Here is an 18320-nt window from a genome sequence, read left to right as displayed (position 1 = left end):
AGTTGGATCAACGCCTACTGTTCCCTCAAACAGGGAGCGCGCCCTCACCAAGTCACTCCCCTCCAGTGACTTACCTCAACTTGCCTATCAGACGTCCGATCAGCCCATCAATCCATCTAGACTTCGTGCTAACTATCAGGTCAGCCCGTCGACCTAGCTGGACTTCGTGCTAGACATCCGGTCAGTCTGTCGACCAGTCGTCTGGACTTCATGCCAACTATCAAGTCAGCCCATCGACCTAGCTGGGCTTCGTGCCAACTATCAGGTCAGCCTGTCGACCTAGCTGGTCTTCGTGCCATCTATCAGGTCAGCCCGTCGACCTAGCTGGACTTCTCTTGCACACTTATTCATTGTATTGGATCACATTGAAACTAACTTGGCCTTATTTTGTCATTCATCAAAACCTGAGTTAGACCGTCAGTGCTAACCGTACCAACAATCTCCCCCTTTTTGATACAATGACAACATGGGTTAAGTTAGTGAAAAAAATACAAAAAGTAAGCAATTATAAACAACGACAGGGTTTTTAAGTTAGCCTTGTTTTATGTTTGCTATTTTTGTTGCTAACTCACTTAAACCACCTAACCCTCTCCCTTCACTACAACAAAAACCTTCATAGACATCGGTTTTCCACCGGTGTCTATTTCATTTTCGACCGATGTCTATAAAGCCGATGTTAAAAGTCTGCCATTTTAGACATCGGGTTAAAATCGGTGTAGTATCACTTAACGACACCGGTCTTCGAATCGGTTATTAACCGGAGTAGTATCACTTAACGACACCGTTTCATCAACGGTGTAAAATCGATGTAATATTGTATGTTAATAACACCAGTTTTGGCAGCGGTAAATGACCGGTGTAATATTAGTTAATAACACCGGTTTTGCAGCGGTGAAAAATCGATGTAATATGTATATTTTTTAACAGCACAAATTTGATTTCCGAAACAATGAAAAACCGACAATAACAAAAAAAATACACAAATATTCATAAATTATACAAATACTCTTCATTCAATAATATCTATAAAATACACAAATATTCACAAATTATATAAATAATCTTCTTACAACAATATCCATAAAATACCCAAACATTCTTTTTACATCAAAAGCTAGCTAATAAATATCAAAATCAAGGTAGAACATTCTTTTAACACATCAAGGTAGAACCGCACTTCAAATGTAATCTAGCATGCATTCAGCCCACTCGAACCGCACTTCATCAATTTCAACTCTAGAGTACTTGAGATTTGTAAACTGTAAAAACACATAAATAATATATTAGTAAACCAAGACCAAAAACCATAGTTGAAAAAGTAGTAAGAGTACCAGGTAACAAGATGACTAATTTGAATGCTTAAATTAGAAGAAAAACTCTGCTTGCACAAAACTCAAATTAGAAGCAAGGAAAAGAGTTGGGTAGAAGGGAAAACGAAACTCTACTTGCGTAAAAACAATCACCTATTCTATTTCGTCCCACCAGCAAAACTCTGCTTGCATTATGTTTCGGAGAACATTGTACATAAGCGTTGATGCTTGCTCAGGTGAAACAATCCTCTTCCTGCAGAAAGATCCGATAGAAGGACACTTTCTTTTCCGTCCACCTCGTGGCCGTGACTGCCACTGCTCGTCGATTTCTAGGAAGTCACCCTGCAACAATAAGCTCAAAGCAACTCAGAATTCATGCAAACCTAGATTAAATATTTGTTCAGATTCAAACAAAATTCAAAATTGAATTTGCTAACATTTCAGATCACCATGTCAAGTCTAGTAGATAAATCTTAGACTAAACACTTACTTGAATGTAACTGTGCACACCAGATTTTTCATGGTTATCCCTGACATGCTTGTACGAAAATTTCTTCCCACATTTAGAAAATCTACATGCAATTGGACGAAGATTTTGATGGACTGCTTTTATGTGCTATCTGAGATTTGATACCTGCAAGGCGCAAAAACTATACTTTATAGTTACTAAATAGAAGATTGATTGCTTATCCAGAAATAAATTAAGTGATGCATATGAGAAGAAAAAAAGGGTGATCTTCCAATAAATTGTCCTTATCAACAAGTGTGCATTTATGCAATTAATAATGAATGTGGTAAAAGGCCATTTGAACATCTATTTTAACTGCCTACACACTCCAAGCCTCTGTTAAAAAAAGCTCAAATTACCTTTGATCCGTTCATATCTGATAATTGTCTTTGCCTAGGTGTTTTAAGCTTCTGTTAAAAAGGCTCAAATTAGACATCTCCATGATCTTTACCTTTGATCCATTCATATTCAATAATTGTCTCCTAGTTCAAGAACTGCTTCTAATACAGGAAAATCAACCTCAATAACAGTTTCAGCATGTCTTAGTCTCTTGCAAAGAGGTTAAGCTTCGAACAATGTCCTAACCAAATTCCTGATGGCGCACAAATTGGGATGCAAACATATTATGGTTTTATTTGGTCATGATTTTAACCTCATCCTATTAACTGAAAAAGTGCTACTAGATTGCCTCCAAATAGCAATTAAGCTTTGACGGCCTGAGAGACAGAAAATCGATAACTACACAAAATTCAGGTCTTACATTTGAAAAGGTGCGTTCACAACCTTCAAAGTTACATTTTGTCCTCTTAGTCACCTCACTTGCTTCATGCATGTGTTCATGTCATTTAATATTCTTCTTCAGCTGTTTTGTTCCACAAATCACACAATCAACATAAAGGTGAGAAGTTTTGATATGTGCTTTAAGGCATTCTGCATTTGTGAATGTCTTCATACATCCAGGTTCATTGCTAACGACTTCCACATATTCCAATATATAAACAAAATGCTAACATTGAATATATATTCCTTAATTTGCACATAAAACTTTGAACATGCTTTAAATATCTGAGACACAAGTTTCAATATAAAGATGAATTTGACATGCAATCGAGTACCTGATCAGAAATGTAGTAACGGTTTCCAGACAAAACAAGATGAAAACCATACTTGCGTAACATTGGTGGGATGGAAAGCAAATAGCAGTAGGAGCAGCTTGCTGCAACGACGAACACCAGAGCAATTTCAGATAGTTATCTAGCCGAGGTGAAAAACCAAACTTATTATTATCCTTGAATTTAGCGCCATCATATCCTTTCTTGACCTATCTCCTTTGTTGGTAAAATTTGGTTAAACTCCAAGTTGTTCTAATAGGATTGGAGAGAACTGAACAACACCTGAAATTTCTCCCAATTGATGTTCTCCCAGTTAATAAACTCGACATTCGGTGAAAGAGTGAAAAAGAGACTAATTCCCAGCACAAGCACCAAAACACTACCCTTCATGCAGCCAAAATTACGTGTTAACTTCATCAAAATTGTCTTGCAGTACTTGTCAGCTTCTTTGATGGATGCTACTTGGCTGGGTCTGTGTTTCTTGACAGGGCATCTTCATTCTTTGATAGAGAAAATAAGAAGAAAAAGATTCTGATCAGCAACTAAATTTTGAAAAACACTGTGCAACTAAACCTGACCACATCTAGATACAAGTGCAACAAATAAGTAAATTTATCATATCATGCACACGATAGATGCCAAGGATGGAAATCCAAAAACCGTGAGCTTCGAATGACTGAACTTGGACAAGAAAATTAGAAATATTTGATAGTAGCTATACTTACTTTAGCCCTCAAATGCTTAAGTGTTACTTTGAGAGTGTCGGGGGAAATTTTGGCCGAGTAATTTCGCCACTCAGTGGAGAGTTTCCGAAGAACAATAATTGTCGCACCAACATTCTCTACATAGAGTTTTTCCTTCATGATACAACAGTTAAAGCAGTTAGCAAGGTTTACAAAATAATAAAAGCTATAAATAGCATGTTTGAAGAACAACTCACCCACTGTTTATAGCACTCAGCATTCTGAGTCAAACACCAGATGAACAAATCCATCGCTTCCTTTGTTAGCTCAGAATTATCTGTATATAAGTTCCATGTTAAGTACAGTCATACTATGAAAACATCAGCCCAGGACACATAATAATGCAACATCTCAATTATACTTTCTTGAATCGCTTGGATGGCAAAAGGCAAAAGCTGTTGTGATGCTTGCTTTGTGGTTTTGGTACCAGAACCAGTACGAGCCAACTCTTTTAGAGTAGGATAAAACGTCTCAAATCTTTCAGTTGCCTGCAGAAAGATATATTAGGAACTCATCGTAAATTTTATGCAATATGGAGATCTTCCATGGAAATAGGCAAACCTTGACTCGAGCTGTAGAAGTAGGAAAAGTCGCCCGCATGAGTAGATCAAGTACAGCAGGTGGTACTATGCGTTCCCCCTTCCGAACAGCGCCATTTAACAGAATAGTTTGAGCTTTCGGTCCAGAGAGAATCCTGAAATAAAGCCAGCAAGTAGCTTTTGACTAAAGCAATAAATAGAAACAAAAGGATAAGAGTATCAGCATTGCCTCATGACAAACCTTTCGACCAATTGCAGCACCAAGTCCCTAGACTGTGGGTTCACATTTGATTTTCCACAAACTATAGGAAATAGGAAATGCGACCAGATGTACATGCCGACAATCAGATCGGCCACCCATGTCGTCGTTCCACCGCCTGCCTTGAACGTGCATCGCCTCGTACCCCTCCCCCTCGAACCACCACTCCCGCTCCAGGTGGCGGCAAAGGGGGAGCCGTCGGAAGGGCGCCGACGAAGGCGAGGTCGTGATTGCCGGAGAGGTAGATCTGGCACAGAAGGGGAGATAGCGGGAGGGGAGGGATAGGAGGAAGTAAGTCGATGCCCCTTCTGTGTACGAGCTCCTAGATCTCGGTGCTGTTCTCTCTTCCTTCGGATTCCCTCACATTGCCGACCAACCGTGCCATGGTGGTCGTGGGCGTCCTCTCGTTGTTCGGATCTCGTCGGCCCCTACCTTAGCCGGGAAGAGCGAAGAGAGGAAGGAGGAGGAGGAAGAGAGGATCGGACGAGGAGGCAGAACGGAACGTCGATCCAGGAAGGGGCGTCGATCGAAGGGGAAGAAGGAAGGGGCGTCGATCGAAGGGGAAGAGGTAGATGAGGCTTGGAGGTTTAGGTTTAGGTTTAGGCTGAGAGAAGGGGTGCGATATTAGTTTAGGTTTGGAGGGAACTTTGTGAAGTGTTGTAAATTTTGGATGGTGGAAAAATTAAATTATTATTTTTTGGTTCATTAACACCGGGTTTTAAAAACCGCTATTAAAACCGATGTCTATTAACAAAAAAAACGGCGCTCATAGACATCGGCTAAAAAACCGATGTCTATGAGTGAAAATCTGCACTCATAGACACCGGTTTTTAGAAAAATCGGTGTAAAATACTCAAAGACATCGGCTTTTGCTTAAAACTGTTGTTGTTCCACCGATGTCTATGAGGATTTTTCTTGTAGTGCTTTGGCATTCATCAAAGAAATGACAAGCATAGATAATTTTCAAGTTGACAACAGAAAATAAGTTAACATTGAAATAAAATTTAACACCAGAGAATTAAAATGTTCAGGTTGACTTGGGGGAGTTAACTTAGAAAAGAATAAGTTAAAGGAAGGTTTGAAAAAGTTTAAGAAGATCAAAAATAGTTAACAACATCCTTTATCTTTTTTAAAATTGCTAAGTTTTTAAATAGCTAACTTTTTATTAGAAATACTAAGGAATAAAACATATTAACTTTGTAAAACTAAATAAGTTTGTAAAATTGAGGTAATTTTCAAAGTATCTTTCAAAAATAAGTTTTCAAAACGAATTTTCAAACATAAGCTGAAAAATTAAACCAATTTTCAAACATAAGTCCAATTTTTAGAAATAAGTTTGTGAAAGCCCTTTTCAAAAAGAAGTTTTTGAAAACCATTTTAAAAAATAAGTTTTTGAAATCCATTTTCAAAAATAAGTTTTTGAAGGTTATTTTAAAAAAAAATAGTTTTTGAAAGTTATTTTCAAAAAAATAAGATTTTGAAAACCATTTTTCAAAAATTAAAATTTTAAAATTAAAGCAATTTTAAAAACAATTTTGCTAGAGATATTTTTAAGGAAATGAAAAATACTTTTCAAAAGTAATTTTGCAAAAATATTTTAAAAGAAGAGAAAATAGTAAGTATGAAAATAATTAATCCTCCCCATGAACTTGACATTATTTTTGAAATAAGGCTTTTAAAATTAAAGTAAGATTTTCAAAGTATTTTTAAAAAAAAAAGTGAGATAGGATTTTCAAAAAAATTGAAAAAGAAATTTGATAAGGAATAATTAAAGAATTCCAAAAAAAACTGGAAAGAATTTTTTATAAAAAAATTTGATACATCCCCTGAATTTATTACTCTCCTGAATTTATTACTTCCCCTTAATTTATTACTCTCCCTTAATTTATACTAGGGTTTGAGTATGTTAGAATGTGCAACATATTATTAAGGTCCTTACTCTCTCTTAACCTAGCACTTTCTGGTTATCATTGTTAGCAACCAGGTTTTTTTTTTAACAATTTTTAAAGGATTTTTAAAATAATTTTTTAAAGGATTTTTAAAATAACTCTTAAAAGATTTTTAAAATAATTTTTAAAGATTTTTTAAAATAAATTTTAAAAGATATTTAAAATAATTTTTAAATATTTAAAATAACTTTTGAAAGATATTTAAAATAATTTTTAAAGATTTTTAAAATGACCTTTTAATAGATTAATTAATCTCTTAAATAAGTTAGGAGATAAGTAGGTTAGGTTACTATTATTATTATTTTTTAATCAAGATTAGGAATTAAGTAAATTAAATAAGTCATTAAATTACGTTGTAATTTAAGTAAAGTAACATAGATTAGAATTAATTTTAATTTTAATATTAATTTTAAATTTAGGTTTAATTTAAGTTTAAATTAAATTAAGTTTCAAGTTAAACATAATTTAATTATATTAATTTTATTTTATTTAATTAAATTAGTTTAATTTAAATAAATTTTAAATTTAATTTATTTTAATCTAATTTAATTTAAATTAATTTTTAGTTAAGTTAATATTAAATTTGATTTTTTTTTATTTTAGTTTTAGTTCTGATTAAGTAAGTTTAAAATAATTTTTAAGTTAATCTTTAAGTTAAAATAATTTTCAAAATAGATTTTTACATTAATTTTAAAATATATTTTTAAGTTAATTTTAAAATAATTTTAGAAATATATTTTTAAGTTAATTTTTAAAATAAGTCTTTAAATTAAAAAATTTTAAAATAATTTTTTGATTTTAAGATAATTTTAAAATAAGTTTTAAGTTAAAATGATTTTTAAAATATTTTTTTGGAAATAATTTTTAGAATAATTTTTAAAATAAAATAATTTTTAAGATAGTTTTTGGTTAAAATAATTTTTAAAATTGTTTTTAAGTTAAAAATAATTTTTAAGTTTCAAGTTTTAAGTTTTAAGTTTTAAGCTTTAAGTTTTAAGTTTTAGTTTTAATTTTAAATTTATGTTTTAATTTTAAGTTAATTTAGGTTTAATTTTTTATGTTAATTTTAATTTGAGTTGAATTTTAAGTAAATTTGATTAAGTTAGTTTTTAATTTTAATTTATGTTTCTAGATTAAGTTAATTTTAAATTTACGTTTTAATGTATAGTCAAATTTGATTTAAATATGACTTAGAGTTAATATTTTAATTAGGTTAAATTAAGATACTAATTAGGTCAATTAATTTCTTAAAAAAGTTAGAATAACTAACAAAATTTTAATTATTAATATTATTATTTTTGTTAAATTAAGTTTAAAGTTTCATTTAATTGAATTTTGATTTAAATTTAAGTATTTTTTTTAAATGATTTTAAGTTTTTTTAAAGAAAAAAATTTAAATGATTTTTTTAAAACAATTTTCAAAATGATTTTTACAAGAAATAATTTTAAAAAATTTAAAATAATTTAAACTTTTATATTAAAATAAAATTTTAGGTTAAAATATATTTTTAAAATAATTTTCAAGTTAAAATAATTTTTGATTTAAAATTATTTCTAAGCTAAAATGATTTTTAAAATAATTTTTAAGTTAAAATAATTTTTACATTAAAATTATTTTCACATTAAAATTATTTTTTAAATAATTTTTAATTTAAAATTATTTTTAATTTTAAATTATTTTTAATTTTAAAATAATTTTAATTTAAAAAAATTTTTAAATTAAAATGAATTATAAAATTATTTTTAAGTAAAATTAATTTTTAAAATAATTTTTAAGTTAAAATTTTTTTTAAATTAAATTATTTTTTGGAATAATTTTTAAGTTAAATTAATTTTAAAGTTAAAATGATTTTTTAAAATAATTTTTAAGTTAAATTAATTTTTCAATTAAAATTATTCATAAGTTAAATTAATTTTTAAATAATTTTTTTGTTAAATTAATTTTTAAGTTAAAATAATTTTTAAAATAATTTTTAAGTTAAATGAATTTTTAAGTTAGCTTAATTTTTAAGGTAAATTAATTTTCAAATAATTTTTAAGTTAAATTAATTTTTTAATTAATTTTTAAGTTAAATTAATTTTCAAATTAATTTTTTAGGTTAAATAAAATTTTAAAATAATTATTTTAAGTTAAATTAATTTTTAAAATAATTTTTTATCTAAAAAAATTTTAAAATAACTTTTGTTAAAAGTTAAATTAATTTTTAAAATAATTATTTTATTTAAATACATTTTTTTAAGTTAAAGTAATTATTAAAATAATTTTTTATGTTATATAAATATTTAAAATAATTTTTTTAAGTTAAATTAATTTTTAAAGTAATTTTTATTTTAATAAATTTTTAAAATATTTTTTAAATGTTAAATTAATTTTTAAAATAATTGCTTACGTTAAATAAATTTTTAAAATAATTTTTAAGTTTAATGAATTTTTTTAAAAAAATAACTTAAATTTATTTTTTTAATCTTTTTCTAAGTTAAATAAATTTTTAAAATAATTTATTTTAATTTAAATTAATTTTAAAATAATTTTTAAATTTAAATAAATTTTAAGAATAAATTTTTTATGTTAAATAAATTTTTAAAATAAATTTTTTTAAGCTAAATTAATTTTGTTTTAAAAAAAATTAAGTTAAATTAATTTTTAAAATTATTTTTTAAAGTTAAATTAATTTTTAAAATAATTTTTTAACTTAAATAATCTAATTTTCAATTGAATTTTATTTGATTGGGTTTAACTTAATTTAATTAGATTTAATTTTAATTAGATTTAGTTTAATTTTAATTAGATTTAATTAGATTTAATTTAATTTAAATTAGATTTAATTTAATTTGGTTCGATTCGATTCGATTCGATTTGATTTGGTTCAATTCAATTCGATTTGGTTTGATTCGATTCGATTTTGTTCGATTTGAAGTCCTTAGTCATCTCACCCGATCTATGTTTTCAATTAGGGAAACCTATAATTTTTGTGAGGTGAGGTTAAGTTCAATTTTTAGGGTTATTGGTTAGTCCTAGGAAAACGTACCGGTTCCACTGTACAAAAAAATTTTGTACAAGTGTCGAACCTTTCCTTAAATAACCTATTGTGTTCTTTAGAAGTTAAATTAGGAATCGCAAACGGAACTTAACATCATTGATTCTAAATTTAACTTATCTGTTCTTAATGGTTTAGATTTGAATCGCAAGCGGAACTTAACACTATTGATTCAAATCTACCTAAGTTATTAATTCCATAAATATTAATTTCCAAAATTGGCTTCCAGAACTGCATGGCGAGGCACATGGCCTTCTTGGATATGGGAACAACCACCACCGCCTAGGCAAAGCCTTTTAAGGAGAGCTAATATTTATTTCGTTAAATAACTCTAGGTTAACCAAAAAGAACAATCGAATCACAAATTCGAAAAAGAAGAAAACACAAACTCGAAAAATTATTTTGAAAAACTAGATCTAATTGCCTCTTGTATTTAGAATTCTTACAAAGAAAATAACTAGTATGATGCGGAAGAAAATTACTAGTTATACCTTCTCTTTGTAAGCTAATGACCTCGAAATCTTCTGCCGTATTCCTCACCTCGCCTTGGACGTCGTGTGGACGATGATCCTCCAAGATGAACATCACTCAAAAGCTTCCTCCTTTTCTTCTAAAATCCGGCCACCACCACCACCAAGGAGAAGAGAGCAAAAGGGAAAAGAGAAGAGAGAAAGGGGGTCGACCACTTGATGATCTCCAAGCAAGAGAATAAGAATTGTCTCATGAAGCCCCCCTCACCCCTTCTTTTATATTACTTGCCCAAGGTAAATAAGGAAAAACTTTTTACAAAAATTAAAATCATCCAAGAGTTTTTCCTTTTCTCTTTTAATTTTTCCTTTTCTTTCCTCTTGATTGAATCAATCACCAATTTTAATTTTGTGATGATTTTAATTATTTTAATATAGTCGGCCACTTGCTTGGGCACCAAGCAAGGTGGTCGGCCACCTCATCAAGGGGAAAAAGGAAATATATTTTTATAAAATTTTACAAGAAAAACTCTTATAAAATTTACAAGCTCTCTTTCCTAAAGTAGGAGTTAAAAAAGGAAAGTTCTAAAAATTAAAACCACGTTTTAAAATTTAAAACTTCTCTTATAAAATTTCCTTTTTTAACATGATGATAGAAAATTTTAATTTTAAAACTTTTCTCCCTTTTTTCTTAAACCATGAGGATGGTTAAAAAAAGGAAAGTTTTAAAACTTTTAAAACTCTCTATTAAATCATGTGGCCAAATTCAAATAAGGAAAGTTTTTAAAATTAAAATCTCTCTTTTAAAACTTATAGTTTTCTACAAAGAGAAGATTTTAAAAATTCAAAAACAACCCTCCTTGTTTGAATATTGTGGTCGGCCCCTTCATACTTGGTCACCAAGCAAAGGGCCGGCCCCTATAGAAGAGGATGTGGCCGACCCTTGCTTGGTCACCAAGCATTGGACCGGCCCACTTCTTGGACACCAAGAAGAGCCTTACATTTGGATGGACTTGAGGCTATAATAAGGCTACGACAGGGACCTAGAGGAGAAATTGGTTTTGGCCTTCCGATGAGCTTGAGTATCCCGTGTTCGCCCCGAACACACAACTCAAGTTCATCGATAATAACTCATTCCACTAGAGAGTTATTATCGTACTACCGCACCAATCCCAAATTACATTATGAGCTTCTTCTTATCATGAGTGTGTTAGTCTCCTTGTGTTTAAGATTACGAACGTTCACTAATTAAGTAAGTTATTGACAACTTACTTAATTAATATCTAGATCCAAGAGTAGTACCACTCAACTGTATTGTCATGTCGAACTAGGTCCACCTGCAGGGTTTAACATAGCAATCCTTATGAGCTCTTCTTGGGGGCATTCTCAACCTAGATAACTAGGACACAGATTCCTTCTATAATCAACAACACACACTATAAGTAATATCATTTCCCAACTTATCGGGCATATTGATTTATCGAGTTAAACCTCACCCTTTGATAAGTCAAAGAAATAAATATTAAATATATGTGTTTGTTATTATATTAGGATTAAGAGCACACACTTCCATAATAACTAAGGTCTAGTTCTTTTATTAAGTCAGTACAAAAAGAACTTACCTAAATGGTCCTACTCAATACACTTAGAGTGTACCAGTGTAATTTATTAATCAAGATATACTTAATTACACTACGACTATTCCGATGGTTTGTTCCTTTCCATCTTAGTCGTGAGCATCTGTTTATAATTTATAAAGAACCGATAACATGATCTTCTGAGTGTGACACCACACTCCATGTTATATATTATATAAATTAATTGAACAATTACATTTAACAAATAAATGTAGACATTGACCAAATATGATTCTTTTATTTCAAAATAAATATTTACAAAAGCTAGGCTTTTAGTATACACTCCAACAAGGGTTCGGTTTAACCTTGTGTTAGATTCAGTTTTAGCTTTGAGCTCAATAAATAGACATTCTTTGGATAAACTTCTGGGCTATGGTGAGTCACTTAGACATCATTAGAGTAACCATGCCTTCGAGGTTTTCCAAATAGTCTTATTCACTGAACTTAGTACAAAATCATGATCTAACTAGTTTGGATCCGTAAGGGGTAGCTTCGGTTAGTTCCACTAAGCCAAATGCACCAGGTCGAAGCCATATCTTCTTAGACATGCATAGACAGAGTTTTCCTAATGTACTATCATCCAAAACTTCACAAATACCGTAGGTCAAGTTAAACTATTGTCCCCTTTTTAAACTAGTCCTAATTACCCTATCAGGTAGGTAAGTTTTTGGAGGTACCAACTATTTTGGAGCCTCTCCCTGAATTATTAATATGATTTAAGTTTAAATTTTGGGTTTATGTCGATTACTTTTATAATTGTATTTGATTTGACGATAATCTAATTTTTGGTAGGTTATAAAATAGTTTGTTTTTTGTTTAGTTGGTCTAGGTTTGTATTTTGACATTTGATTTGGTTTATTTGATTTTACATAATATACTTTTATCTTTGGGTATATAGTATTGGTTAATTCCTACTTGCATGGTTAAGCACGCTTTTGAAACCCAAGATTTAGTTTGTTGTTTATGTTGAGTTATTAGTGATATAAATGACTTATTTGTATTTGACTTGTATCCAAGTCTAGATTTATTATAAACAACTTTTTGATTATTTAAGATAAGATCTAAATTTTTTGATCTAGTTGTAAAATTTTCTAAAAGCCCTTTTAGTTTTTCAATTTCAGCTTTTAGTGTTGAATTTTCCTCTTCAAGTGTTAAAAATTGATTTTAATTTGAATTTTCAATTTGCTCCTTGAGGTGTTGGTTTTCCTCAAGAAGAATTTTATTTTCATTTTCAATTGCAGTTAACTTTCTATCTAAACATGCAATAACTTTAAAAAAACTTCTTATTTAAACTAAGATATACCTCCTCAGGACCTTCGGAAATGAGTACGAACTCATGGCCCGATTCGGATTCGGACCCGTCTTCCGATTCGTTCTCCGATTCTGCTTCGTGGGCCATCAACGCGAGGTGGCTTTGGTGCTTCTGCTCTTCGGCCTCTGATTCATCTAAAGACAAGTCGACCCATGTTGCTTTAAGTGCCTTCTTCTTGGTTGACTTTGACGTATCGTTCTTCAATTTCGGGCACTCGTGCTTGTAGTGACCCTTCTTGTTGCACCCGAAGCAGGTCATGTTTCTTGGTTCAGTTGTGGAGTTGATCTTCTGCAGGTCTTTTCTGCTAAAGTTCTTTTCCTCCTAGTGAACATCTTCCTTATCAAGTTCATCAGGTACTCTTCGTCTTCTGAATCTTGGTCAGACTCATCTTCTGGTTCAGGCTTGGTCTTTGTCTTTTCCTTAGAGGAACCTGCAAACAAGGTGATACCTTTCTTGGTCTTGGCGTTAGTTTGCTCGTGTAGCTCAAGTTCGCAAAACAACTTATCTAATTTTAACTTAGAAAGATTCTTCGAAATCTTGTAGGCATCCACGATGGATACCCAGAATGCATTTTGAGGAAACGTGTTTAGAGTGTACCTGATCAAATCGCGATTCTCCATTTGGTGGCCTATCGCATGAAGTCTGTTGAGGATGTCTTTGATCCTCATGTGGAGCTGACTTGTTGTTTCTCCTTCTTGCATTTTAATATTAAATAATCTATTTAGAAAAAGATCACGTTTAGTTACCTTGGCATCGCTCGTCCCTTCGTGTAGTTGGACGAGCTTGTCCCATAGTTCATTTGCATTTTGGTGTGGGCCCATCCGGTTCAACTCTGCCTTCGTCAACCCACATTGCAAATTATTGAGTGCTTTGAAATATGTCTGGGCTATCTTCTTCATGTCTGAATTCCACTGTTCCGGCTCTAGTGGATTTCCAGAGTTGTCAACCGGTGCCTTGTATCCTATGGTGACGCTAAACCACTGGTCGAAGTCGGCCTTCAGATAGACCTCCATTCGCTTCTTCTAGTAGGGGAAATCATCACCGTTGAATAGAGGGAGACGAACTGTGCTGAAACCTTCGATTTGAGACATTTTACCTTGCACTAAAAAAAAATAAGAAAAAAGAAATCCCAAGACTTGGTCTTGGATTAGTAGTGTGGGAGAAAGAAAGAAATTTTAAGACTGAATTAGTGTTGCACCAATTTAGTTTAACTTGCTACGAAAAAAGGTCCAAAAAGGCAACAATACTAGTTTGGATTGTTTCAAAAAACTTAAAGCTGGAAAAGAAAAAAAAAATCCACCCCTTTTGTCTGATTGGTGGTTGCACCAAATCAGAGAGGTACCTGCTATGATACCACTTGTTGGATCATGAAAGCGCTAGAGGGGGTGAATAGCGATCGAAAAAATTTGTAGTCGTGTGCACAGCGAAAAAGAAAAGGAACAATGCTAACAAGAATTGATTTTACTTAGTTCGGAGTCTTCATCGACTCCTACTCCAAGACCCGCATTCGTTGAGTGCTTTCGTTGGGCAATCACTAATAGTTCATAAAATTATATTACAAATGTAAGTACAAGAACTTTTAGAGAGAAAATACTGACAACAATATAAAAGAAACTTGATGTAATACCCTGGTTCTAAGATTCTGGTAATGTATGGCTTAAAAGGTTAGATGGTACTATCCATATCACCAAGGTGCACCTTCCTTTTTAGAAGCCCAAACTTAAAGAACTCCAAAGTTAAGCATGCTTGGCTTGGAGAAATCTGAGGATGGGTGACCTCCTGGGAAGTTTTCCAGGGTGCGTACAAGTGAGGACAAAGCACGCTGAAAGAACCTCCAGTGATCTGTGGAGCTAGTCGACAACCCGATGGGCAATTCTGGTGGCGTTCCCGGTTCGGTCCGGGTGGGGCCCGCCTAGGCCAGGGCATTACAGATGGTATCAAAGCGACCTTGTGAGTGTGAATGCGCCTGTGGCAGGAACACCCAGGGCACCACCTAGCGAGGGAGATTCTGGGATTCGTCTATGGTGTGATTCATGGTTACATAACGAGGACATTGTGTCTTTAAGTGGGGGTGATTGTAATACCCCGGTTCTAAGATTCTGGTAATGTATGACTTAAAAGGTTAGATGGTACTATCCATATCACCAAGATGCACCTTCCTTTTCGGAAGCCCAAACTTAAAGATGCTTGGCTTGGAGAAATCTGAGGATGGGTGACCTCCTGGAAAGTTTTCCAGGGTGCGTGCAAGTGAGGACAAAGCATGCTGAAAGGACCTCCGATGGTTTGTGGAGCTAGTCGTCAACCCGATGGGCAATTCTGGTGGCGTTCCCGGCTCGGTCCGGGTGGGGCCCGCCCGGGTCGGGTGTTACAGCGTCGCAAAAGCTTATCGGAGAAGCTTGAGCCGCAGGTTGTCGGAGAAGCTTCGCAGAGTCACAGCGTCCCAGAAGCACAACACAGTAGAGCAGTCATTGGAAGACATTGTTGTTCTCAGCTCTAGGGTGAGACCTCCTTATATAGGATGCTCTGGGTGCCCGAATCCTTCCGGGCGCCCAGACCGTGATGTAGGCCCGGCCAATCAGCGTGCTCCTCGTTGCGACAAGATAGAGTTTTGCCCTCCGAGCACCCAGACCAATTTCGAGCGCCCGGATCCCTTCTGGGTGCTCGGACCACCATCTTCCAGAAAGTCCTTCTCCTGCAAGAAAATGTTAGTATGAGGTAAAATAAAAGTTATACTACACTGCAAGACAAGAGTTAGCACAGATATAATAAAAGAGTAGTAATTAGATTCCGTCTCACCGAGACCGGAATCGAGTCACGATCTTAACTTAGATTTTTGAAATGGTTCTAAGTTGGATCGACGTCTACTATTCCCTCAAACGGGGAACACGTCCTCACCAAGTCACTTCCCTCTAGTGACTTACCTCAACTTACTTGCCAGATGTCCGATCAGCTCGTCGACCCGTCTGGACTTCGTGCCAGCTATTAGGTCATCCTGTCAACCTAGCTGGACTTTGTGCTAGACATCCGGTCAGCCCGTCGACCAGTCTGGACTTCGTGCTAGCTATCAAGTCAGCCCGTCGACCTAGCTGGGCTTCGTGCCAACTATCAGGTCAGCCCGTCGACCTAGCTAATCTTCGTACCAGCTATCAGATCAACCCGTCGACCTAGCTAAACTTCTCCTGCACACTTATTTAAAATATTAGATCACATTGAAATTAACTTAACCTTATTTTATCATTCATCAAAACCTGAGTTAAACCATCAGTGCTAACCGCACCAACAATTAGATCCTATCCCTCAAGACTAGGATTTAATCAATGTCTCAATTTAAGTTTCTAAAATGGACCTTAATTGGACCGACACCTATTGTCCTTTCGTACGGGGACACGTTCTCACTTAGTCACTCTCCTCTTGTGATTTACCTCTACTTACCAAGTGTAGAGTTATCTCCAGAATCACACATCCGGACTTCAAGAATCAAACATCTTGACCTATTGGAATCGCACATCCGGTCTTCTCCATTGCTAGAATCTCACATCTGGACTTCAACCTGTCGGGAATCGAACATCCCGACTTATCGAAATCACACATCTGGTCTTCAACCAATCCAGAATTGACATCCTAACTGGGGTTAGTCAACCCTGCACACTCGATAACAAGGTTAGACTATGACAATACCTAACTTTACTCACTTTTCATTCATCAAAATATGAGTTAGACCGTTAGTGCAAATTGCATCAACATAAAGGACTTGTTGCTAGTTTCTCTCATCACTAGATTAGTGATCAGCTACTGATTATGTACTTTTATGAGGGATTGTTTTCCATGAACAGGAGTATAGTTGATGTAGCTAGTGGAGGGGCCCTAGTCAACAAGACACCTATTTAGGCTAGAGAACTTATTGAGATTATGGCTGCAAATTATCAGTAGTTTGAAACTAGACTGATGATTGCCAAAGTTGTTCATTCCTTTGCCAATATGTGTAAGTATTCTGGGTGAGTTTTGATGTGATCAATCGGGTTAAGTTAGGTCATATTGTAGTTAATCCTTGTGTCTTAGTGTGCAGGAAACACAAGAAGTCAAGCAGAAAATGCATCTAGTGAGAAGGATGGCACAGGAAGTGAGTCAACGGGTTCGGTGAATCTGAGGGATGAGGTCATACAAAAGAGTACACTGGCGGATGAGAAAGATATGCACGGTTCTTCTGAGGGAAGAAAAGCCGGAGCGGATGACTACTCAAGGAGAATGACGGAGTTTGATTTACTGTGAGCTCAACTATGGATGGCTGGAGGATCACTTGAGCGATTGGAGAAAAAGTCAGACGAGTCTGCACGAAGCTGACTCATGTGGGTGCTTAGATCAAGTCCAAGTGCCCAAACATCCAAGCACCTAGACCAACTTGGTGTTGAACAAGCGCCTTATCGTAGAGCTGTTACTATGGATTCCTTTTGGGTCCACATGATCAATGATCCGGGCGCCCAGATCGGTCTGGGTGCCCAGGAGTGGATAAATGGCTATCACTCAGCTGTTGTGAAGTAGATTGAGACGACTAGCTGGGGGTGCCCGGACAGAGTCTGAGCGTCTGAAATGTGCCATGTTAGAAAACAATCACTTTGACTAGTGAAACTATAAAAGGAGGCTTGGGGCTTAAGATTCTACACAACACTTGAATTTGAACTTACAAATTCTATTTACTGCTTTTATAGTCTTTTTTGTACTTAATTGTTTGTTGTAAGAAGCTACTCAGCCAGAAGGAGATTTTCAGTGGAGCTTTCAAAGTCTTGGACTAGCAATTTTTTGATTGCAAACCAAGTAAATTAGTATTGTCTCTTACTATTCTTTTTATATTCATTTTGATTAACTTTTACTCAACTAACCTATGTTTTCTTTGCTAAAATGAGAAAGCAAAGGAAAGTATTAAATTTGTTACCAAGATAATTTATCCCCCTCTTGCCTGCCAATTAGGATCTACAAGTGATATCAGAATAAGGATAGTTCAGAAGGACTTACTGTCGACTAAAGCAACAAGAAATGGCCAGATTTAGCATCTACCCACTAGTGTTTGAGGGGGAATTCACTTTTTGGAAGAGATGCATGGAGGTATTTTTCAAAATCGACTTCGGTATTTTAGTAACAATTAAATTTGGTTTTGAAGTGCACAAAAATAAAGATGGAAAAGAACTTGAGGAACATTATTGGATTAACAAGCAAAGGGAAGAATTAATGGCAAATGGTAAGGTTGAGTTCCATCTTCTGAGTGTCCTACTTGTTCAAGAACTTGGAAGAATCAGCGCCTATAAATGTGCAAAAGAACTTTGGAAAAAGTTTTTGTAACTCCACGAAGAATCAAGAAAAGAAGAATCCAACTCTTCAATGGACATCATCTCATCATCAGAGGAATTCGAGATCAAGGAGATCACCAACACAGTACTAATAGCTGAATACC

General features: G+C 33.7%; 2 pseudogenes; both read right to left on the bottom strand.

The window, feature by feature from the left end:
• Positions 1–1463: 1463 nt before the first annotated feature.
• On the bottom strand, positions 1464–2996 carry LOC121990863 (annotated as a pseudogene).
• Positions 2997–3182: 186 nt separating this feature from the next.
• Positions 3183–3924, bottom strand: LOC121990862 (annotated as a pseudogene).
• Positions 3925–18320: the final 14396 nt, after the last annotated feature.

Source organism: Zingiber officinale, chromosome 6B, assembly GCF_018446385.1.
Source record: "Zingiber officinale cultivar Zhangliang chromosome 6B, Zo_v1.1, whole genome shotgun sequence".
Lineage (NCBI taxonomy): Eukaryota > Viridiplantae > Streptophyta > Magnoliopsida > Zingiberales > Zingiberaceae > Zingiber > Zingiber officinale.
The sequence above is the reverse complement of the archived record's forward strand: the minus strand, read 5'-3'. Positions and strand labels throughout refer to the sequence as shown.